Raw genomic sequence first — 18,811 nt, 5'->3', positions numbered from 1 at the left:
CGTATTGCATTTAAAATTATCAGCTTTGTGTGGCTCGGTGGTCTAGGGGTATGATTCTCGCTTTGGGTGCGAGAGGTCCCGGGTTCAAATCCCGGCCGTGCCCGTTTTTATACCCAACGCATTTGATACATATTTTGTAACTTTATCACAGATTACTATAAGAAACAGAAGAGAAAAAAAGTAAATGAAGTTTTCGTTAAAACGTAATGCATTTAAAATTATCAGCTTTGAGTGGCTCGGTGGTCTAGGGGTATGATTCTCGCTTTGGGTGCGAGAGGTCCCGGGTTCAAATCCCGGCCGGGCCCGTTTTTATACCCAACGCATTTGGTACATATTTTGTTAACTTCTATCACAGATTACTATAAAAGCAGAACAGAAAAAAAGTAAATGAAGTTTAAGTGAAAACGTAATGCATTTAAAATTATCAGCTTTGTGTGGCTCGGTGGTCTAGGGGTATGATTCTCGCTTTGGGTGCGAGAGGTCCCGGGTTCAAATCCCGGCCGGGCCCGTTTTTATACCCAACGCATTTGATACATATTTTTTTAACTTCTATCACAGATTACTATAAAAACAGAAAAGAAAAAAAGTAGATGAAGTTTAGGTGAAAACGTAATGCATTTAAAATTATCAGCTTTGCGTGGCTCGGTGGTCTAGGGGTATGATTCTCGCTTTGGGTGCGAGAGGTCCCGGGTTCAAATCCCGGCTGGGTCCGCTTTTAAACCCAACGCATTTCATACAAATATTGTTAACTTTATCACAGATTACTATAAAAACAGAAAAAAAAAAGAGTAAATGAAGTTTAAGTGAAAACGTAATGCATTTAAAATTATCAACTTTGTGTGGCTCGGTGGTCTAGGGGTATGATTCTCGCCATGGGTGCGAGAGGTCCTGGGTTCAAATCCCGGCTGGGCCCGCTTTTATACCCAACGCATTTGATACAAATATTGTTAACTTCTATCACAGATTACTATAAAAGCAGAACAGAAAAAAAGTAAATGAAGTTTAAGTGAAAACGTATTGCATTTAAAATTATCAGCTTTGTGTGGCTCGGTGGTCTAGGGGTATGATTCTCGCTTTGGGTGCGAGAGGTCCCGGGTTCAAATCCCGGCCGGGCCCGTTTTTATACCCAACGCATTTGGTACATATTTTGTTAACTTCTATCACAGATTACTATAAAAGCAGAACAGAAAAAAAGTAAATGAAGTTTAAGTGAAAACGCAATGCATTTAAAATTATCAGCTTTGTGTGGCTCGGTGGTCTAGGGGTATGATTCTCGCTTTGGGTGCGAGAGGTCCCGGGTTCAAATCCCGGCCGGGCCCGTTTTTATACCCAACGCATTTGATATATATTTTGTTAACTTCTATCACAGATTACTATAGAAACAGAACAGAAAAAAAGTAAATGAAGTTTAAGTGAAAACGTAATGCATTTAAAATTATCAGCTTTGTGTGGCTCGGTGGTCTAGGGGTATGATTCTCGCTTTGGGTGCGAGAGGTCCCGGGTTCAAATCCCGGCCGGGCCCGTTTTTATACCCAACGCATTTGATACATATTTTGTTAACTTCTATCACAGATTACTATAGAAACAGAGCAGTAAAAAAGTAAATGAAGTTTAAGTGAAAACGTAATGCATTTAAAATTATCAGCTTTGTGTGGCTCGGTGGTCTAGGGGTATGATTCTCGCTTTGGGTGCGAGAGGTCCCGGGTTCAAATCCCGGCCGGGCCCGTTTTTATACCCAACGCATTTGATACATATTTTGTTAACTTCTATCAGAGATTACTATAGAAACAGAACAGAAAAAAGTAAATAAAGTTTAAGTGAAAACGTAATGCATTTAAAATTATCAGCTTTGTGTTGCTCGGTGGTCTAGGGGTATGATTCTCGCTTTGGGTGCGAGAGGTCCCGGGTTCAAATCCCGGCCGGGCCCGTTTTTATACCCAACGCATTTGATACATATTTTGTAACTTTATCACAGATTACTATAAGAAACAGAAGAGAAAAAAAGTAAATGAAGTTTTCGTTAAAACGTAATGCATTTAAAATTATCAGCTTTGAGAGGCTCGGTGGTCTAGGGGTATGATTCTCGCTTTGGGTGCGAGAGGTCCCGGGATCAAATCCCGGCCGGGCCCGTTTTTATACCCAACGCATTTGGTATATATTTTTTTAACTTCTATCACAGATTACTATAAGAAACAGAACAGAAAAAAAGTAAATGAAGTTTAAGTGAAAACGTAATGCATTTAAAATTATCAGCTTTGTGTGGCTCGGTGGTCTAGGGGTATGATTCTCGCTTTGGGTGCGAGAGGTCCCGGGTTCAAATCCCGGCCGGGCCCATTTTTATACCCAACGCATTTGATACATATTTTGTTAACTTCTATCACAGATTACTATAGAAACAGAACAGAAAAAAAGTAAATGAAGTTTAAGTGAAAACGTAATGCATTTAAAATTATCAGCTTTGTGTGGCTCGGTGGTCTAGGGGTATGATTCTCGCTTTGGGTGCGAGAGGTCCCGGGTTCAATTCCCGGCCGGGCCCGTTTTTATACCCAACGCATTTGATACATATTTTCTAACTTTATCACAGATTACTATAAGAAACAGAAGAGAAAAAAAGTAAATGAAGTTTTCGTTAAAACGTAATGCATTTAAAATTATCAGCTTTGTGTGGCTCGGTGGTCTAGGGGTATGATTCTCGCTTTGGGTGCGAGAGGTCCCGGGTTCAAATCCCGGCCGGGCCCGTTTTTATACCCAACGCATTTGGTGTATATTTTTTTAACTTTATCACAGATTACTATAAAAACAGAACAGAAAAAAAGTAAATGAAGTTTAAGTGAAAACGTAATGCATTTAAAATTATCAGCTTTGTGTGGCTCGGTGGTCTAGGGGTATGATTCTCGCTTTGGGTGCGAGAGGTCCCGGGTTCAAATCCCGGCCGGGCCCGTTTTTATACCCAACGCATTTGGTATATATTTTTTCAACTTCTATCACAGATTAGTATAAGAAACAGAACAGAAAAAAAGTAAATGAAGTTTAAGTGAAAACGTAATGCATTTAAAATTATCAGCTTTGTGCGGCTCGGTGGTCTAGGGGTATGATTCTCGCTTTGGGTGCGAGAGGTCCCGGGTTTAAATCCCGGCCGGGCCCGTTTTTATACCCAACGCATTTGATACATATTTTGTTAACTTTATCACAGATTACTATAAGAAACAGAACAGAAAAAAAGTAAATGAAGTTTTCGTTAAAACGTAATGCATTTAAAATTATCAGCTTTGAGTGGCTCGGTGGTTTAGGGGTATGATTATCGCTTTGGGTGCGAGAGGTCCCGGGTTCAAATCCCGGCCGGGCCCGTTTTTATACCCAACGCATTTGGTACATATTTTGTTAACTTCTATCACAGATTACTATAAAAGCAGAACAGAAAAAAAGTAAATGAAGTTTAAGTGAAAACGTAATGCATTTAAAATTATCAGCTTTGTGTGGCTCGGTGGTCTAGGGGTATGATTTTCGCTTTGGGTGCGAGAGGTCCCGGGTTCAAATCCCGGCCGGGCCCATTTTTATACCCAACGCATTTGATACATACTTTGTTAACTTCTATCACTGATTACTATAAAACAGAACAGAAAAAAAGTAAATGAAGTTTAAGTGAAAACGTAATGCATTTAAAATTATCAGCTTTGTGTGGCTCGGTGGTCTAGGGGTATGATTCTCGCTTTGGGTGCGAGAGGTCCCGGGTTCAAATCCCGGCCGGGCCCGTTTTTATACCCAACGCATTTGGTATATATTTTTTTAACTTCTATCACAGATTACTATAAGAAACAGAACAGAAAAAAAGTAAATGAAGTTTAAGTGAAAACGTAATGCATTTAAAATTATCAGCTTTGTGTGGCTCGGTGGTCTAGGGGTATGATTCTCGCTTTGGGTGCGAGAGGTCCCGGGTTCAAATCCCGGCCGGGCCCGTTTTTATACCCAACGCATTTGATACATATTTTGTTAACTTCTATCACAGATTACTATAGAAACAGAACAGAAAAAAAGTAAATGAAGTTTAAGTGAAAACGTAATGCATTTAAAATTATCAGCTTTGTGTGGCTCGGTGGTCTAGGGGTATGATTCTCGCTTTGGGTGCGAGAGGTCCCGGGTTCAAATCCCGGCCGGGCCCGTTTTTATACCCAACGCATTTGATACATATTTTGTAACTTTATCACAGATTACTATAAGAAACAGAAGAGAAAAAAAGTAAATGAAGTTTTCGTTAAAACGTAATGCATTTAAAATTATCAGCTTTGAGTGGCTCGGTGGTCTAGGGGTATGATTCTCGCTTTGGGTGCGAGAGGTCCCGGGTTCAAATCCCGGCCGGGCCCGTTTTTATACCCAACGCATTTGTAGTATATTTTTTTAACTTTATCACAGATTACTATAAAAACAGAACAGAAAAAAAGTAAATGAAGTTTAAGTGAAAACGTAATGCATTTAAAATTATCAGCTTTGTGTGGCTCGGTGGTCTAGGGGTATGATTCTCGCTTTGGGTGCGAGAGGTCCCGGGTTCAAATCCCGGCCGGGCCCGTTTTTATACCCAACGCATTTGATACATATTTTGTTAACTTTATCACAGATTACTATAAGAAACAGAACAGAAAAAAAGTAAATGAAGTTTTCGTTAAAACGTAATGCATTTAAAATTATCAGCTTTGAGTGGCTCGGTGGTTTAGGGGTATGATTATCGCTTTGGGTGCGAGAGGTCCCGGGTTCAAATCCCGGCCGGGCCGTTTTTATACGCAACGCATTTGTAGTATATTTTTTTAACTTTATCACAGATTACTAAAAAAACAGAACAGAAAAAAAGTAAATGAAGTTTAAGTGAAAACGTAATGCATTTAAAATTATCAGCTTTGTGTGGCTCGGTGGTCTAGGGGTATGATTCTCGCTTTGGGTGCGAGAGGTCCCGGGTTCAAATCCCGGCCGGGCCCGTTTTTATACCCAACGCATTTGGTATATATTTTTTTAACTTCTATCACAGATTAGTATAAGAAACAGAACAGAAAAAAAGTAAATGAAGTTTAAGTGAAAACGTAATGCATTTAAAATTATCAGCTTTGTGCGGCTCGGTGGTCTAGGGGTATGATTCTCGCTTTGGGTGCGAGAGGTCCCGGGTTCAAATCCCGGCCGGGCCCGTTTTTATACCCAACGCATTTGATACATATTTTGTTAACTTTATCACAGATTACTATAAGAAACAGAACAGAAAAAAAGTAAATGAAGTTTTCGTTAAAACGTAATGCATTTAAAATTATCAGCTTTGAGTGGCTCGGTGGTTTAGGGGTATGATTATCGCTTTGGGTGCGAGAGGTCCCGGGTTCAAATCCCGGCCGGGCCCGCTTTTATACCCAACGCATTTGGTAAATATTTTTTTAACTTCTATCACAGATTACTATAAAAACAGAACAGAAAAAAAGTAAATGAAGTTTAAGTGAAAACGTAATGCATTTAAAATTATCAGCTTTGAGTGGCTCGGTGGTCTAGGGGTATGATTCTCGCTTTGGGAGCGAGAGGTCCCGGGTTCAAATCCCGGCCGGGCCCGTTTTTATACCCAACGCATTTGGTATATATTTTTTTAACTTCTATCACAGATTACTATAAGAAACAGAACAGAAAAAAAGTAAATGAAGTTTAAGTGAAAACGTAATGCATTTTAAATTATCAGCTTTGTGTGGCTCGGTGGTCTAGCGGTATTATTCTCGCTTTGGGTGCGAGAGGTCCCGGGTTCAAATCCCGCCCGGGCCCGTTTTTGTACCCAACGCATTTGATACATATTTTGTTAACTTTATCACAGATTACTATAAGAAGCAGAACAGAAAAAAAAGTAATTGAAGTTTAAGTGAAAACGTAATGCATTTAAAATTATCAGCTTTGTGTGGCTCGGTGGTCTAGGGGTATGATTCTCGCTTTGGGTGCGAGAGGTCCCGGGTTCAAATCCCGGCCGGGCCCGTTTTTATACCCAACGCATTTGATACATATTTTGTTAACTTTATCACAGATTACTATAAAAAACAGAACAGAAATAAAGTAAATGAAGTTTTCGTGAAAACGTAATGCCTCTTAAATTATCGGCTTTGTGTGGCAAGGTGGTCTAGGGGTATGATTCTAGCTTTGGGTGCGAGAGGTCCCGGGTTCAAATCCCGGCCGGGCCCGTTTTTATACCCAACGCATTTGATACATATTTTGTTAACTTCTATCACAGATTACTATAAAAGCAGAACAGAAAAAAAGTAAATGAAGTTTAAGTGAAAACATAATGCATTTAAAATTATCAGCTTTGTGTGGCTCGGAGGTCTAGGGGAATGATTCTCGCTTTGGGTGCGAGAGGTTCCGGGTTCAAATCCCGGCCGGGCCCGTTTTTATACCCAACGCATTTGGTGTATATTTTTTTAACTTTATCACAGATTACTATAAAAACAGAACAGAAAAAAAGTAAATGAAGTTTAAGTGAAAACGTAATGCATTTAAAATTATCAGCTTTGTGTGGCTCGGTGGTCTAGGGGTATGATTCTCGCTTTGGGTGCGAGAGGTCCCGGGTTCAAATCCCGGCCGGGCCCGTTTTTATACCCAACGCATTTGGTATATATTTTTTTAACTTCTATCACAGATTAGTATAAGAAACAGAACAGAAAAAAAGTAAATGAAGTTTAAGTGAAAACGTTATGCATTTAAAATTATCAGCTTTGCGCGGCTCGGTGGTCTAGGGGTATGATTCTCGCTTTGGGTGCGAGAGGTCCCGGGTTTAAATCCCGGCCGGGCCCGTTTTTATACCCAACGCATTTGATACATATTTTGTTAACTTTATCACAGATTACTATAAGAAACAGAACAGAAAAAAAGTAAATGAAGTTTTCGTTAAAACGTAATGCATTTAAAATTATCAGCTTTGAGTGGCTCGGTGGTTTAGGGGTATGATTATCGCTTTGGGTGCGAGAGGTCCCGGGTTCAAATCCCGGCCGGGCCCGTTTTTATACCCAACGCATTTGGTACATATTTTGTTAACTTCTATCACAGATTACTATAAAAGCAGAACAGAAAAAAAGTAAATGAAGTTTAAGTGAAAACGTAATGCATTTAAAATTATCAGCTTTGTGTGGCTCGGTGGTCTAGGGGTATGATTTTCGCTTTGGGTGCGAGAGGTCCCGGGTTCAAATCCCGGCCGGGCCCATTTTTATACCCAACGCATTTGATACATACTTTGTTAACTTCTATCACTGATTACTATAAAACAGAACAGAAAAAAAGTAGATGAAGTTTAAGTGAAAACGTAATGCATTTAAAATTATCAGCTTTGTGTGGCTCGGTGGTCTAGGGGTATGATTCTCGCTTTGGGTGCGAGAGGTCCCGGGTTCAAATCCCGGCCGGGCCCGTTTTTATACCCAACGCATTTGGTATATATTTTTTAACTTCTATCACAGATTACTATAAGAAACAGAACAGAAAAAAAGTAAATGAAGTTTAAGTGAAAACGTAATGCATTTAAAATTATCAGCTTTGTGTGGCTCGGTGGTCTAGGGGTATGATTCTCGCTTTGGGTGCGAGAGGTCCCGGGTTCAAATCCCGGCCGGGCCCGTTTTTATACCCAACACATTTGATACATATTTTGTTAACTTCTATCACAGATTACTATAGAAACAGAACAGAAAAAAAGTAAATGAAGTTTAAGTGAAAACGTAATGCATTTAAAATTATCAGCTTTGTGTGGCTCGGTGGTCTAGGGGTATGATTCTCGCTTTGGGTGCGAGAGGTCCCGGGTTCAAATCCCGGCCGGGCCCGTTTTTATACCCAACGCATTTGATACATATTTTGTAACTTTATCACAGATTACTATAAGAAACAGAAGAGAAAAAAAGTAAATGAAGTTTTCGTTAAAACGTAATGCATTTAAAATTATCAGCTTTGAGTGGCTCGGTGGTTTAGGGGTATGATTATCGCTTTGGGTGCGAGAGGTCCCGGGTTCAAATCCCGGCCGGGCCGTTTTTATACGCAACGCATTTGTAGTATATTTTTTTAACTTTATCACAGATTACTAAAAAAACAGAACAGAAAAAAAGTAAATGAAGTTTAAGTGAAAACGTAATGCATTTAAAATTATCAGCTTTGTGTGGCTCGGTGGTCTAGGGGTATGATTCTCGCTTTGGGTGCGAGAGGTCCCGGGTTCAAATCCCGGCCGGGCCCGTTTTTATACCCAACGCATTTGGTATATATTTTTTTAACTTCTATCACAGATTAGTATAAGAAACAGAACAGAAAAAAAGTAAATGAAGTTTAAGTGAAAACGTAATGCATTTAAAATTATCAGCTTTGTGCGGCTCGGTGGTCTAGGGGTATGATTCTCGCTTTGGGTGCGAGAGGTCCCGGGTTCAAATCCCGGCCGGGCCCGTTTTTATACCCAACGCATTTGATACATATTTTGTTAACTTTATCACAGATTACTATAAGAAACAGAACAGAAAAAAAGTAAATGAAGTTTTCGTTAAAACGTAATGCATTTAAAATTATCAGCTTTGAGTGGCTCGGTGGTTTAGGGGTATGATTATCGCTTTGGGTGCGAGAGGTCCCGGGTTCAAATCCCGGCCGGGCCCGCTTTTATACCCAACGCATTTGGTATATATTTTTTTAACTTCTATCACAGATTACTATAAAAACAGAACAGAAAAAAAGTAAATGAAGTTTAAGTGAAAACGTAATGCATTTAAAATTATCAGCTTTGAGTGGCTCGGTGGTCTAGGGGTATGATTCTCGCTTTGGGAGCGAGAGGTCCCGGGTTCAAATCCCGGCCGGGCCCGTTTTTATACCCAACGCATTTGGTATATATTTTTTTAACTTCTATCACAGATTACTATAAGAAACAGAACAGAAAAAAAGTAAATGAAGTTTAAGTGAAAACGTAATGCATTTTAAATTATCAGCTTTGTGTGGCTCGGTGGTCTAGCGGTATTATTCTCGCTTTGGGTGCGAGAGGTCCCGGGTTCAAATCCCGGCCGGGCCCGTTTTTGTACCCAACGCATTTGATACATATTTTGTTAACTTTATCACAGATTACTATAAGAAGCAGAACAGAAAAAAAAGTAATTGAAGTTTAAGTGAAAACGTAATGCATTTAAAATTATCAGCTTTGTGTGGCTCGGTGGTCTAGGGGTATGATTCTCGCTTTGGGTGCGAGAGGTTCCGGGTTCAAATCCCGGCCGGGACCGTTTTTATACCCAACGCATTTGATACATATTTTGTTAACTTTATCACAGATTACTATAAGAAACAGAACAGAAAAAAAGTAAATGAAGTTTTCGTTAAAACGTAATGCATTTAAAATTATCAGCTTTGAGTGGCTCGGTGGTCTAGGGGTATGATTCTCGCTTTGGGTGCGAGAGGTCCCGGGTTCAAATCCCGGCCGGGCCCGTTTTTATACCCAACGCATTTGGTATATATTTTTTTAACTTTATCACAGATTACTATAAAAACAGAACAGAAAAAATGTAAATGAAGTTTAAGTGAAAACGTAATGCATTTAAAATTATCAGCTTTGTGTGGCTCGGTGGTCTAGGGGTATGATTCTCGCTTTGGGTGCGAGAATTCCCGGTTTCAAATCCCGGCCGGGCCCGTTTTTATACCCAACGCATTTGGTATATATTTTTTTAACTTCTATCACAGATTACTATAAGAAACAGAACAGAAAAAAAGTAAATGAAGTTTAAGTGAAATCGTAATGCATTTAAAATTATCAGCTTTGTGTGGCTCGGTGGTCTAGGGGTATGATTCTCGCTTTGGGTGCGAGAGGTCCCGGGTTCAAATCCCGGCCGGGCCCGTTTTTATACCCAACGCATTTGATACATATTTTGTTAACTTTATCACAGATTACTATAAGAAACAGAACAGAAAAAAAGTAAATGAAGTTTTCGTTAAAACGTAATGCATTTAAAATTATCAGCTTTGAGTGGCTCGGTGGTTTAGGGGTATGATTATCGCTTTGGGTGCGAGAGGTCCCGGGTTCAAATCCCGGCCGGGCCGTTTTTATACGCAACGCATTTGTAGTATATTTTTTTAACTTTATCACAGATTACTAAAAAAACAGAACAGAAAAAAAGTAAATGAAGTTTAAGTGAAAACGTAATGCATTTAAAATTATCAGCTTTGTGTGGCTCGGTGGTCTAGGGGTATGATTCTCGCTTTGGGTGCGAGAGGTCCCGGGTTCAAATCCCGGCCGGGCCCGTTTTTATACCCAACGCATTTGGTATATATTTTTTTAATTTCTATCACAGATTAGTATAAGAAACAGAACAGAAAAAAAGTAAATGAAGTTTAAGTGAAAACGTAATGCATTTAAAATTATCAGCTTTGTGCGGCTCGGTGGTCTAGGGGTATGATTCTCGCTTTGGGTGCGAGAGGTCCCGGGTTCAAATCCCGGCCGGGCCCGTTTTTATACCCAACGCATTTGATACATATTTTGTTAACTTTATCACAGATTACTATAAGAAACAGAACAGAAAAAAAGTAATTGAAGTTTTCGTTAAAACGTAATGCATTTAAAATTATCAGCTTTGAGTGGCTCGGTGGTTTAGGGGTATGATTATCGCTTTGGGTGCGAGAGGTCCCGGGTTCAAATCCCGGCCGGGCCCGCTTTTATACCCAACGCATTTGGTATATATTTTTTTAACTTCTATCACAGATTACTATAAAAACAGAACAGAAAAAAAGTAAATGAAGTTTAAGTGAAAACGTAATGCATTTAAAATTATCAGCTTTGAGTGGCTCGGTGGTCTAGGGGTATGATTCTCGCTTTGGGTGCGAGAGGTCCCGGGTTCAAATCCCGGCCGGGCCCGTTTTTATACCCAACGCATTTGGTATATATTTTTTTAACTTCTATCACAGATTACTATAAGAAACAGAAGAGAAAAAAAGTAAATGAAGTTTAAGTGAAAACGTAATGCATTTTAAATTATCAGCTTTGTGTGGCTCGGTGGTTTAGCGGTATTATTCTCGCTTTGGGTGCGAGAGGTCCTGGGTTCAAATCCCGGCCGGGCCCGTTTTTGTACCCAACGCATTTGATACATATTTTGTTAACTTTATCACAGATTACTATAAGAAGCAGAACAGAAAAAAAAGTAATTGAAGTTTAAGTGAAAACGTAATGCATTTAAAATTATCAGCTTTGTGTGGCTCGGTGGTCTAGGGGTATGATTCTCGCTTTGGGTGCGAGAGGTCCCGGGTTCAAATCCCGGCCGGGCCCGTTTTTATACCCAACGCATTTGATACATATTTTGTTAACTTTATCACAGATTACTATAAAAAACAGAACAGAAATAAAGTAAATGAAGTTTTCGTGAAAACGTAATGCCTCTTAAATTATCGGCTTTGTGTGGCAAGGTGGTCTAGGGGTATGATTCTAGCTTTGGGTGCGAGAGGTCCCGGGTTCAAATCCCGGCCGGGCCCGTTTTTATACCCAACGCATTTGATACATATTTTGTTAACTTCTATCACAGATTACTATAAAAGCAGAACAGAAAAAAAGTAAATGAAGTTTAAGTGAAAACATAATGCATTTAAAATTATCAGCTTTGTGTGGCTCGGAGGTCTAGGGGAATGATTCTCGCTTTGGGTGCGAGAGGTTCCGGGTTCAAATCCCGGCCGGGCCCGTTTTTATACCCAACGCATTTGATACATATTTTGTTAACTTTATCACAGATTACTATAAGAAACAGAACAGAAAAAAAGTAAATGAAGTTTTCGTTAAAACGTAATGCATTTAAAATTATCAGCTTTGAGTGGCTCGGTGGTCTAGGGGTATGATTCTCGCTTTGGGTGCGAGAGGTCCCGGGTTCAAATCCCGGCCGGGCCCATTTTTATACCCAACGCATTTGGTATATATTTTTTTAACTTTATCACAGATTACTATAAAAACAGAACAGAAAAAATGTAAATGAAGTTTAAGTGAAAACGTAATGCATTTAAAATTATCAGCTTTGTGTGGCTCGGTGGTCTAGGGGTATGATTCTCGCTTTGGGTGCGAGAATTCCCGGTTTCAAATCCCGGCCGGGCCCGTTTTTATACCCAACGCATTTGGTATATATTTTTTTAACTTCTATCACAGATTACTATAAGAAACAGAACAGAAAAAAAGTAAATGAAGTTTAAGTGAAATCGTAATGCATTTAAAATTATCAGCTTTGTGTGGCTCGGTGGTCTAGGGGTATGATTCTCGCTTTGGGTGCGAGAGGTCCCGGGTTCAAATCCCGGCCGGGCCCGTTTTTATACCCAACGCATTTGATACATATTTTGTTAACTTTATCACAGATTACTATAAGAAACTGAACAGAAAAAAAGTAAATGAAGTTTTCGTTAAAACGTAATGCATTTCAAATTATCAGCTTTGTGTGGCTCGGTGGTCTAGGGGTATGATTCTCGCTTTGGGTGCGAGAGGTCCCGGTTTCAAATCCCGGCCGGGCCCGTTTTTATACCCAACGCATTTGGTGTATATTTTTTTAACTTTATCACAGATTACTATAAAACAGAACAGAAAAAAAGTAAATGAAGTTTAAGTGAAAACGTAATGCATTTAAAATTATCAGCTTTGTGTGGCTCGGTGGTCTAGGGGTATGATTCTCGCTTTGGGTGCGAGAAGTCCCAGGTTCAAATCCCGGCCGGGCCCGTTTTTATACCCAACGCATTTGATACATATTTTGTTAACTTTATCACAGATTACTATAAAAAACAGAACAGAAATAAAGTAAATGAAGTTTTCGTGAAAACGTAATGCCTCTTAAATTATCGGCTTTGTGTGGCAAGGTGGTCTAGGGGTATGATTCTAGCTTTGGGTGCGAGAGGTCCCGGGTTCAAATCCCGGCCGGGCCCGTTTTTATACCCAACGCATTTGATACATATTTTTTTAACTTTATCACAGATTACTATAAGAAACAGAACAGAGAAAAAGTAAATGAAGTTTAAGTGAAAACGTAATGCATTTAAAATTATCAGCTTTGTGTGGCTCGGTGGACTAGGGGTATGATTCTCGCTTTGGGTGCGAGAGGTCCCGGGTTCAAATCCCGGCAGGTCCCATTTTTATACCAAACGCATTTGATACATATTTTGTTAACTTCTATCACAGATTACTATAAAAGCAGAACAGAAAAAAAGTAAATGAAGTTTAAGTGAAAACATAATGCATTTAAAATTATCAGCTTTGTGTGGCTCGGAGGTCTAGGGGTATGATTCTCGCTTTGGGTGCGAGAGGTTCCGGGTTCAAATCCCGGCCGGGCCCGTTTTTATACCCAACGCATTTGATACATATTTTGTTAACTTTATCACAGATTACTATAAGAAACAGAACAGAAAAAAAGTAAATGAAGTTTTCGTTAAAACGTAATGCATTTAAAATTATCAGCTTTGAGTGGCTCGGTGGTCTAGGGGTATGATTCTCGCTTTGGGTGCGAGAGGTCCCGGGTTCAAATCCCGGCCGTGCCCGTTTTTATACCCAACGCATTTGGTATATATTTTTTTAACTTTATCACAGATTACTATAAAAACAGAACAGAAAAAAAGTAAATGAAGTTTAAGTGAAATCGTAATGCATTTAAAATTATCAGCTTTGTGTGGCTCGGTGGTCTAGGGGTATGATTCTCGCTTTGGGTGCGAGAGGTCCCGGGTTCAAATCCCGGCCGGGCCCGTTTTTATACCCAACGCATTTGATACATATTTTGTTAACTTTATCACAGATTACTATAAAAAACAGAACAGAAATAAAGTAAATGAAGTTTTCGTGAAAACGTAATGCCTCTTAAATTATCGGCTTTGTGTGGCAAGGTGGTCTAGGGGTATGATTCTAGCTTTGGGTGCGAGAGGTCCCGGGTTCAAATCCCGGCCGGGCCCGTTTTTATACCCAACGCATTTGATACATATTTTGTTAACTTCTATCACAGATTACTATAAAAGCAGAACAGAAAAAAAGTAAATGAAGTTTAAGTGAAAACATAATGCATATAAAATTATCAGCTTTGTGTGGCTCGGAGGTCTAGGGGAATGATTCTCGCTTTGGGTGCGAGAGGTTCCGGGTTCAAATCCCGGCCGGGCCCGTTTTTATACCCAACGCATTTGATACATATTTTGTTAACTTTATCACAGATTACTATAAGAAACAGAACAGAAAAAAAGTAAATGAAGTTTTCGTTAAAACGTAATGCATTTAAAATTATCAGCTTTGAGTGGCTCGGTGGTCTAGGGGTATGATTCTCGCTTTGGGTGCGAGAGGTCCCGGGTTCAAATCCCGGCCGGGCCCGTTTTTATACCCAACGCATTTGGTATATATTTTTTTAACTTTATCACAGATTACTATAAAAACAGAACAGAAAAAATGTAAATGAAGTTTAAGTGAAAACGTAATGCATTTAAAATTATCAGCTTTGTGTGGCTCGGTGGTCTAGGGGTATGATTCTCGCTTTGGGTGCGAGAATTCCCGGTTTCAAATCCCGGCCGGGCCCGTTTTTATACCCAACGCATTTGGTATATATTTTTTTAACTTCTATCACAGATTACTATAAGAAACAGAACAGAAAAAAAGTAAATGAAGTTTAAGTGAAATCGTAATGCATTTAAAATTATCAGCTTTGTGTGGCTCGGTGGTCTAGGGGTATGATTCTCGCTTTGGGTGCGAGAGGTCCCGGGTTCAAATCCCGGCCGGGCCCGTTTTTATACCCAACGCATTTGATACATATTTTGTTAACTTTATCACAGATTACTATAAGAAACAGAACAGAAAAAAAGTAAATGAAGTTTTCGTTAAAACGTAATGCATTTAAAATTATCAGCTTTGAGTGGCTCGGTGGTTTAGGGGTATGATTATCGCTTTGGGTGCGAGAGGTCCCGGGTTCAAATCCCGGCCGGGCCGTTTTTATACGCAACGCATTTGTAGTATATTTTTTTAACTTTATCACAGATTACTAAAAAAACAGAACAGAAAAAAAGTAAATGAAGTTTAAGTGAAAACGTAATGCATTTAAAATTATCAGCTTTGTGTGGCTCGGTGGTCTAGGGGTATGATTCTCGCTTTGGGTGCGAGAGGTCCCGGGTTCAAATCCCGGCCGGGCCCGTTTTTATACCCAACGCATTTGGTATATATTTTTTTAATTTCTATCACAGATTAGTATAAGAAACAGAACAGAAAAAAAGTAAATGAAGTTTAAGTGAAAACGTAATGCATTTAAAATTATCAGCTTTGTGCGGCTCGGTGGTCTAGGGGTATGATTCTCGCTTTGGGTGCGAGAGGTCCCGGGTTCAAATCCCGGCCGGGCCCGTTTTTATACCCAACGCATTTGATACATATTTTGTTAACTTTATCACAGATTACTATAAGAAACAGAACAGAAAAAAAGTAAATGAAGTTTTCGTTAAAACGTAATGCATTTAAAATTATCAGCTTTGAGTGGCTCGGTGGTTTAGGGGCATGATTATCGCTTTGGGTGCGAGAGGTCCCGGGTTCAAATCCCGGCCGGGCCCGCTTTTATACCCAACGCATTTGGTATATATTTTTTTAACTTCTATCACAGATTACTATAAAAACAGAACAGAAAAAAAGTAAATGAAGTTTAAGTGAAAACGTAATGCATTTAAAATTATCAGCTTTGAGTGGCTCGGTGGTCTAGGGGTATGATTCTCGCTTTGGGTGCGAGAGGTCCCGGGTTCAAATCCCGGCCGGGCCCGTTTTTATACCCAACGCATTTGGTATATATTTTTTTAACTTCTATCACAGATTACTATAAGAAACAGAACAGAAAAAAAGTAAATGAAGTTTAAGTGAAAACGTAATGCATTTTAAATTATCAGCTTTGTGTGGCTCGGTGGTTTAGCGGTATTATTCTCGCTTTGGGTGCGAGAGGTCCTGGGTTCAAATCCCGGCCGGGCCCGTTTTTGTACCCAACGCATTTGATACATATTTTGTTAACTTTATCACAGATTACTATAAGAAGCAGAACAGAAAAAAAAGTAATTGAAGTTTAAGTGAAAACGTAATGCATTTAAAATTATTAGCTTTGTGTGGCTCGGTGGTCTAGGGGTATGATTCTCGCTTTGGGTGCGAGAGGTCCCGGGTTCAAATCCCGGCCGGGCCCGTTTTTATACCCAACGCATTTGATACATATTTTGTTAACTTTATCACAGATTACTATAAAAAACAGAACAGAAATAAAGTAAATGAAGTTTTCGTGAAAACGTAATGCCTCTTAAATTATCGGCTTTGTGTGGCAAGGTGGTCTAGGGGTATGATTCTAGCTTTGGGTGCGAGAGGTCCCGGGTTCAAATCCCGGCCGGGCCCGTTTTTATACCCAACGCATTTGATACATATTTTGTTAACTTCTATCATAGATTACTATAAAAGCAGAACAGAAAAAAAGTAAATGAAGTTTAAGTGAAAACATAATGCATTTAAAATTATCAGCTTTGTGTGGCTCGGAGGTCTAGGGGAATGATTCTCGCTTTGGGTGCGAGAGGTTCCGGGTTCAAATCCCGGCCGGGCCCGTTTTTATACCCAACGCATTTGATACATATTTTGTTAACTTTATCACAGATTACTATAAGAAACAGAACAGAAAAAAAGTAAATGAAGTTCTCGTTAAAACGTAATGCATTTAAAATTATCAGCTTTGAGTGGCTCGGTGGTCTAGGGGTATGATTCTCGCTTTGGGTGCGAGAGGTCCCGGGTTCAAATCCCGGCCGGGCCCGTTTTTATACCCAACGCATTTGGTATATATTTTTTTAACTTTATCACAGATTACTATAAAAACAGAACAGAAAAAATGTAAATGAAGTTTAAGTGAAAACGTAATGCATTTAAAATTATCAGCTTTGTGTGGCTCGGTGGTCTAGGGGTATGATTCTCGCTTTGGGTGCGAGAATTCCCGGTTTCAAATCCCGGCCGGGCCCGTTTTTATACCCAACGCATTTGGTATATATTTTTTTAACTTCTATCACAGATTACTATAAGAAACAGAACAGAAAAAAAGTAAATGAAGTTTAAGTGAAATCGTAATGCATTTAAAATTATCAGCTTTGTGTGGCTCGGTGGTCTAGGGGTATGATTCTCGCTTTGGGTGCGAGAGGTCCCGGGTTCAAATCCCGGCCGGGCCCGTTTTTATACCCAACGCATTTGATACATATTTTGTTAACTTTATCACAAATTACTATAAGAAACTGAACAGAAAAAAAGTAAATGAAGTTTTCGTTAAAACGTAATGCATTTCAAATTATCAGCTTTGTGTGGCTCGGTGGTCTAGGGGTATGATTCTCGCTTTGGGTGCGAGAGGTCCCGGTTTCAAATCCCGGCCGGGCCCGTTTTTATACCCAACGCATTTGGTGTATATTTTTTTAACTTTATCACAGATTACTATAAAACAGAACAGAAAAAAAGTAAATGAAGTTTAAGTGAAAACGTAATGCATTTAAAATTATCAGCTTTGTGTGGCTCGGTGGTCTAGGGGTATGATTCTCGCTTTGGGTGCGAGAAGTCCCAGGTTCAAATCCCGGCCGGGCCCGTTTTTATACCCAACGCATTTGATACATATTTTGTTAACTTTATCACAGATTACTATAAAAAACAGAACAGAAATAAAGTAAATGAAGTTTTCGTGAAAACGTAATGCCTCTTAAATTATCGGCTTTGTGTGGCTCGGTGGTCTAGGGGTATGATTCTCGCTTTGGGTGCGAGAGGTCCCGGGTTCAAATCCCGGCCGGGCCCGTTTTTATACCCAACGCATTTGATACATATTTTGTTAACTTTATCACAGATTACTATAAGAAACTGAACAGAAAAAAAGTAAATGAAGTTTTCGTTAAAACGTAATGCATTTAAAATTATCAGCTTTGTGTGGCTCGGTGGTCTAGGGGTATGATTCTCGCTTTGGGTGCGAGAGGTCCCGGTTTCAAATCCCGGCCGGGCCCGTTTTTATACCCAACGCATTTGATACATATTTTGTAACTTTATCACAGATTACTATAAGAAACAGAAGAGAAAAAAAGTAAATGAAGTTTTCGTTAAAACGTAATGCATTTAAAATTATCAGCTTTGAGTGGCTCGGTGGTCTAGGGGTATGATTCTCGCTTTGGGTGCGAGAGGTCCCGGGATCAAATCCCGGCCGGGCCCGTTTTTATACCCAACGCATTTGGTGTATATTTTTTTAACTTTATCACAGATTACTATAAAACAGAACAGAAAAAAAGTAAATGAAGTTTAAGTGAAAACGTAATGCATTTAAAATTATCAGCTTTGTGTGGCTCGGTGGTCTAGGGGTATGATTCTCGCTTTGGGTGCGAGAATTCCCGGGTTCAAATCCCGGCCGGGCCCGTTTTTATACCCAATGCATTTGGTATATATTTTTTTAACTTCTATCACAGATTACTATAAGAAACAGAACAGAAAAAAAGTAAATGAAGTTTAAGTGAAAACGTAATGCATTTAAAATTATAAGCTTTGTGTGGCTCGGTGGTCTAGGGGTATGATTCTCGCTTTGGGTGCAAAAGGTCCCGGGTTCAAATCCCGGCAGGGCCCGTTTTTATACCCAACGCATTTGGTATATATTTTTTTAACTTCTATCACAGATTAGTATAAGAAACAGAACAGAAAAAAAGTAAATGAAGTTTAAGTGAAAACGTAATGCATTTAAAATTATCAGCTTTGTGCGGCTCGGTGGTCTAGGGGTATGATTCTCGCTTTGGGTGCGAGAGGTCCCGGGTTCAAATCCCGGCCGGGCCCGTTTTTATACCCAACGCATTTGATACATATTTTGTTAACTTT

The 18,811-nt window shown here is 39.6% G+C and overlaps 1 protein-coding gene and 65 non-coding genes across 66 annotated transcripts in view; 65 read left to right on the top strand and 1 right to left on the bottom strand.

The window, feature by feature from the left end:
- Window positions 1-18,811, bottom strand: part of LOC107444320 (cell adhesion molecule Dscam1-like) — a 230,960-nt gene that overhangs the window by 83,344 nt on the left and 128,805 nt on the right. The gene's annotated exons all lie outside the window — the stretch shown is intronic.
- TRNAP-UGG (transfer RNA proline (anticodon UGG)) lies at window positions 32-103 on the top strand. The gene has a single exon. It is a non-coding gene; the product is annotated as a tRNA-Pro (tRNA).
- On the top strand, window positions 234-305 carry TRNAP-UGG (transfer RNA proline (anticodon UGG)). Its single transcript has one exon. It is a non-coding gene; the product is annotated as a tRNA-Pro (tRNA).
- On the top strand, window positions 437-508 carry TRNAP-UGG (transfer RNA proline (anticodon UGG)). Its single transcript has one exon. It is a non-coding gene; the product is annotated as a tRNA-Pro (tRNA).
- TRNAP-UGG (transfer RNA proline (anticodon UGG)) lies at window positions 640-711 on the top strand. Its single transcript has one exon. It is a non-coding gene; the product is annotated as a tRNA-Pro (tRNA).
- On the top strand, window positions 1,045-1,116 carry TRNAP-UGG (transfer RNA proline (anticodon UGG)). The gene has a single exon. It is a non-coding gene; the product is annotated as a tRNA-Pro (tRNA).
- Window positions 1,248-1,319, top strand: TRNAP-UGG (transfer RNA proline (anticodon UGG)). Its single transcript has one exon. It is a non-coding gene; the product is annotated as a tRNA-Pro (tRNA).
- TRNAP-UGG (transfer RNA proline (anticodon UGG)) lies at window positions 1,451-1,522 on the top strand. The gene has a single exon. It is a non-coding gene; the product is annotated as a tRNA-Pro (tRNA).
- Window positions 1,654-1,725, top strand: TRNAP-UGG (transfer RNA proline (anticodon UGG)). The gene has a single exon. It is a non-coding gene; the product is annotated as a tRNA-Pro (tRNA).
- TRNAP-UGG (transfer RNA proline (anticodon UGG)) lies at window positions 2,058-2,129 on the top strand. The gene has a single exon. It is a non-coding gene; the product is annotated as a tRNA-Pro (tRNA).
- On the top strand, window positions 2,262-2,333 carry TRNAP-UGG (transfer RNA proline (anticodon UGG)). Its single transcript has one exon. It is a non-coding gene; the product is annotated as a tRNA-Pro (tRNA).
- Window positions 2,465-2,536, top strand: TRNAP-UGG (transfer RNA proline (anticodon UGG)). The gene has a single exon. It is a non-coding gene; the product is annotated as a tRNA-Pro (tRNA).
- On the top strand, window positions 2,667-2,738 carry TRNAP-UGG (transfer RNA proline (anticodon UGG)). The gene has a single exon. It is a non-coding gene; the product is annotated as a tRNA-Pro (tRNA).
- TRNAP-UGG (transfer RNA proline (anticodon UGG)) lies at window positions 2,869-2,940 on the top strand. The gene has a single exon. It is a non-coding gene; the product is annotated as a tRNA-Pro (tRNA).
- TRNAP-UGG (transfer RNA proline (anticodon UGG)) lies at window positions 3,073-3,144 on the top strand. Its single transcript has one exon. It is a non-coding gene; the product is annotated as a tRNA-Pro (tRNA).
- Window positions 3,276-3,347, top strand: TRNAP-UGG (transfer RNA proline (anticodon UGG)). Its single transcript has one exon. It is a non-coding gene; the product is annotated as a tRNA-Pro (tRNA).
- Window positions 3,479-3,550, top strand: TRNAP-UGG (transfer RNA proline (anticodon UGG)). The gene has a single exon. It is a non-coding gene; the product is annotated as a tRNA-Pro (tRNA).
- Window positions 3,681-3,752, top strand: TRNAP-UGG (transfer RNA proline (anticodon UGG)). The gene has a single exon. It is a non-coding gene; the product is annotated as a tRNA-Pro (tRNA).
- Window positions 3,885-3,956, top strand: TRNAP-UGG (transfer RNA proline (anticodon UGG)). Its single transcript has one exon. It is a non-coding gene; the product is annotated as a tRNA-Pro (tRNA).
- On the top strand, window positions 4,088-4,159 carry TRNAP-UGG (transfer RNA proline (anticodon UGG)). Its single transcript has one exon. It is a non-coding gene; the product is annotated as a tRNA-Pro (tRNA).
- Window positions 4,290-4,361, top strand: TRNAP-UGG (transfer RNA proline (anticodon UGG)). The gene has a single exon. It is a non-coding gene; the product is annotated as a tRNA-Pro (tRNA).
- Window positions 4,492-4,563, top strand: TRNAP-UGG (transfer RNA proline (anticodon UGG)). The gene has a single exon. It is a non-coding gene; the product is annotated as a tRNA-Pro (tRNA).
- Window positions 4,695-4,766, top strand: TRNAP-UGG (transfer RNA proline (anticodon UGG)). Its single transcript has one exon. It is a non-coding gene; the product is annotated as a tRNA-Pro (tRNA).
- Window positions 4,896-4,967, top strand: TRNAP-UGG (transfer RNA proline (anticodon UGG)). The gene has a single exon. It is a non-coding gene; the product is annotated as a tRNA-Pro (tRNA).
- On the top strand, window positions 5,100-5,171 carry TRNAP-UGG (transfer RNA proline (anticodon UGG)). The gene has a single exon. It is a non-coding gene; the product is annotated as a tRNA-Pro (tRNA).
- Window positions 5,303-5,374, top strand: TRNAP-UGG (transfer RNA proline (anticodon UGG)). The gene has a single exon. It is a non-coding gene; the product is annotated as a tRNA-Pro (tRNA).
- Window positions 5,506-5,577, top strand: TRNAP-UGG (transfer RNA proline (anticodon UGG)). Its single transcript has one exon. It is a non-coding gene; the product is annotated as a tRNA-Pro (tRNA).
- TRNAP-UGG (transfer RNA proline (anticodon UGG)) lies at window positions 5,914-5,985 on the top strand. The gene has a single exon. It is a non-coding gene; the product is annotated as a tRNA-Pro (tRNA).
- TRNAP-UGG (transfer RNA proline (anticodon UGG)) lies at window positions 6,522-6,593 on the top strand. The gene has a single exon. It is a non-coding gene; the product is annotated as a tRNA-Pro (tRNA).
- On the top strand, window positions 6,726-6,797 carry TRNAP-UGG (transfer RNA proline (anticodon UGG)). Its single transcript has one exon. It is a non-coding gene; the product is annotated as a tRNA-Pro (tRNA).
- On the top strand, window positions 6,929-7,000 carry TRNAP-UGG (transfer RNA proline (anticodon UGG)). The gene has a single exon. It is a non-coding gene; the product is annotated as a tRNA-Pro (tRNA).
- On the top strand, window positions 7,132-7,203 carry TRNAP-UGG (transfer RNA proline (anticodon UGG)). Its single transcript has one exon. It is a non-coding gene; the product is annotated as a tRNA-Pro (tRNA).
- TRNAP-UGG (transfer RNA proline (anticodon UGG)) lies at window positions 7,334-7,405 on the top strand. Its single transcript has one exon. It is a non-coding gene; the product is annotated as a tRNA-Pro (tRNA).
- TRNAP-UGG (transfer RNA proline (anticodon UGG)) lies at window positions 7,537-7,608 on the top strand. The gene has a single exon. It is a non-coding gene; the product is annotated as a tRNA-Pro (tRNA).
- On the top strand, window positions 7,740-7,811 carry TRNAP-UGG (transfer RNA proline (anticodon UGG)). Its single transcript has one exon. It is a non-coding gene; the product is annotated as a tRNA-Pro (tRNA).
- TRNAP-UGG (transfer RNA proline (anticodon UGG)) lies at window positions 7,942-8,013 on the top strand. The gene has a single exon. It is a non-coding gene; the product is annotated as a tRNA-Pro (tRNA).
- Window positions 8,143-8,214, top strand: TRNAP-UGG (transfer RNA proline (anticodon UGG)). Its single transcript has one exon. It is a non-coding gene; the product is annotated as a tRNA-Pro (tRNA).
- TRNAP-UGG (transfer RNA proline (anticodon UGG)) lies at window positions 8,347-8,418 on the top strand. The gene has a single exon. It is a non-coding gene; the product is annotated as a tRNA-Pro (tRNA).
- TRNAP-UGG (transfer RNA proline (anticodon UGG)) lies at window positions 8,550-8,621 on the top strand. The gene has a single exon. It is a non-coding gene; the product is annotated as a tRNA-Pro (tRNA).
- Window positions 8,753-8,824, top strand: TRNAP-UGG (transfer RNA proline (anticodon UGG)). Its single transcript has one exon. It is a non-coding gene; the product is annotated as a tRNA-Pro (tRNA).
- TRNAP-UGG (transfer RNA proline (anticodon UGG)) lies at window positions 8,957-9,028 on the top strand. The gene has a single exon. It is a non-coding gene; the product is annotated as a tRNA-Pro (tRNA).
- Window positions 9,161-9,233, top strand: TRNAP-UGG (transfer RNA proline (anticodon UGG)). The gene has a single exon. It is a non-coding gene; the product is annotated as a tRNA-Pro (tRNA).
- Window positions 9,364-9,435, top strand: TRNAP-UGG (transfer RNA proline (anticodon UGG)). The gene has a single exon. It is a non-coding gene; the product is annotated as a tRNA-Pro (tRNA).
- TRNAP-UGG (transfer RNA proline (anticodon UGG)) lies at window positions 9,770-9,841 on the top strand. Its single transcript has one exon. It is a non-coding gene; the product is annotated as a tRNA-Pro (tRNA).
- TRNAP-UGG (transfer RNA proline (anticodon UGG)) lies at window positions 9,973-10,044 on the top strand. The gene has a single exon. It is a non-coding gene; the product is annotated as a tRNA-Pro (tRNA).
- On the top strand, window positions 10,174-10,245 carry TRNAP-UGG (transfer RNA proline (anticodon UGG)). Its single transcript has one exon. It is a non-coding gene; the product is annotated as a tRNA-Pro (tRNA).
- Window positions 10,378-10,449, top strand: TRNAP-UGG (transfer RNA proline (anticodon UGG)). Its single transcript has one exon. It is a non-coding gene; the product is annotated as a tRNA-Pro (tRNA).
- On the top strand, window positions 10,581-10,652 carry TRNAP-UGG (transfer RNA proline (anticodon UGG)). The gene has a single exon. It is a non-coding gene; the product is annotated as a tRNA-Pro (tRNA).
- TRNAP-UGG (transfer RNA proline (anticodon UGG)) lies at window positions 10,784-10,855 on the top strand. Its single transcript has one exon. It is a non-coding gene; the product is annotated as a tRNA-Pro (tRNA).
- Window positions 11,192-11,263, top strand: TRNAP-UGG (transfer RNA proline (anticodon UGG)). The gene has a single exon. It is a non-coding gene; the product is annotated as a tRNA-Pro (tRNA).
- On the top strand, window positions 11,801-11,872 carry TRNAP-UGG (transfer RNA proline (anticodon UGG)). Its single transcript has one exon. It is a non-coding gene; the product is annotated as a tRNA-Pro (tRNA).
- TRNAP-UGG (transfer RNA proline (anticodon UGG)) lies at window positions 12,207-12,278 on the top strand. The gene has a single exon. It is a non-coding gene; the product is annotated as a tRNA-Pro (tRNA).
- Window positions 13,423-13,494, top strand: TRNAP-UGG (transfer RNA proline (anticodon UGG)). The gene has a single exon. It is a non-coding gene; the product is annotated as a tRNA-Pro (tRNA).
- On the top strand, window positions 13,625-13,696 carry TRNAP-UGG (transfer RNA proline (anticodon UGG)). Its single transcript has one exon. It is a non-coding gene; the product is annotated as a tRNA-Pro (tRNA).
- Window positions 14,234-14,305, top strand: TRNAP-UGG (transfer RNA proline (anticodon UGG)). The gene has a single exon. It is a non-coding gene; the product is annotated as a tRNA-Pro (tRNA).
- On the top strand, window positions 14,640-14,711 carry TRNAP-UGG (transfer RNA proline (anticodon UGG)). The gene has a single exon. It is a non-coding gene; the product is annotated as a tRNA-Pro (tRNA).
- Window positions 14,843-14,914, top strand: TRNAP-UGG (transfer RNA proline (anticodon UGG)). The gene has a single exon. It is a non-coding gene; the product is annotated as a tRNA-Pro (tRNA).
- TRNAP-UGG (transfer RNA proline (anticodon UGG)) lies at window positions 15,044-15,115 on the top strand. The gene has a single exon. It is a non-coding gene; the product is annotated as a tRNA-Pro (tRNA).
- On the top strand, window positions 15,248-15,319 carry TRNAP-UGG (transfer RNA proline (anticodon UGG)). Its single transcript has one exon. It is a non-coding gene; the product is annotated as a tRNA-Pro (tRNA).
- TRNAP-UGG (transfer RNA proline (anticodon UGG)) lies at window positions 15,654-15,725 on the top strand. The gene has a single exon. It is a non-coding gene; the product is annotated as a tRNA-Pro (tRNA).
- Window positions 16,062-16,133, top strand: TRNAP-UGG (transfer RNA proline (anticodon UGG)). Its single transcript has one exon. It is a non-coding gene; the product is annotated as a tRNA-Pro (tRNA).
- TRNAP-UGG (transfer RNA proline (anticodon UGG)) lies at window positions 16,671-16,742 on the top strand. Its single transcript has one exon. It is a non-coding gene; the product is annotated as a tRNA-Pro (tRNA).
- TRNAP-UGG (transfer RNA proline (anticodon UGG)) lies at window positions 17,077-17,148 on the top strand. The gene has a single exon. It is a non-coding gene; the product is annotated as a tRNA-Pro (tRNA).
- Window positions 17,684-17,755, top strand: TRNAP-UGG (transfer RNA proline (anticodon UGG)). The gene has a single exon. It is a non-coding gene; the product is annotated as a tRNA-Pro (tRNA).
- TRNAP-UGG (transfer RNA proline (anticodon UGG)) lies at window positions 18,089-18,160 on the top strand. Its single transcript has one exon. It is a non-coding gene; the product is annotated as a tRNA-Pro (tRNA).
- TRNAP-UGG (transfer RNA proline (anticodon UGG)) lies at window positions 18,698-18,769 on the top strand. The gene has a single exon. It is a non-coding gene; the product is annotated as a tRNA-Pro (tRNA).

This window comes from Parasteatoda tepidariorum, chromosome 3 (genome assembly GCF_982258835.1).
Source record: "Parasteatoda tepidariorum strain Cologne lab strain chromosome 3, Ptep-v5.0, whole genome shotgun sequence".
NCBI lineage: Eukaryota > Metazoa > Arthropoda > Arachnida > Araneae > Theridiidae > Parasteatoda > Parasteatoda tepidariorum.
Note: the sequence above shows the minus strand (reverse complement) of the source record. Positions and strands in the feature narration are given on the sequence as shown.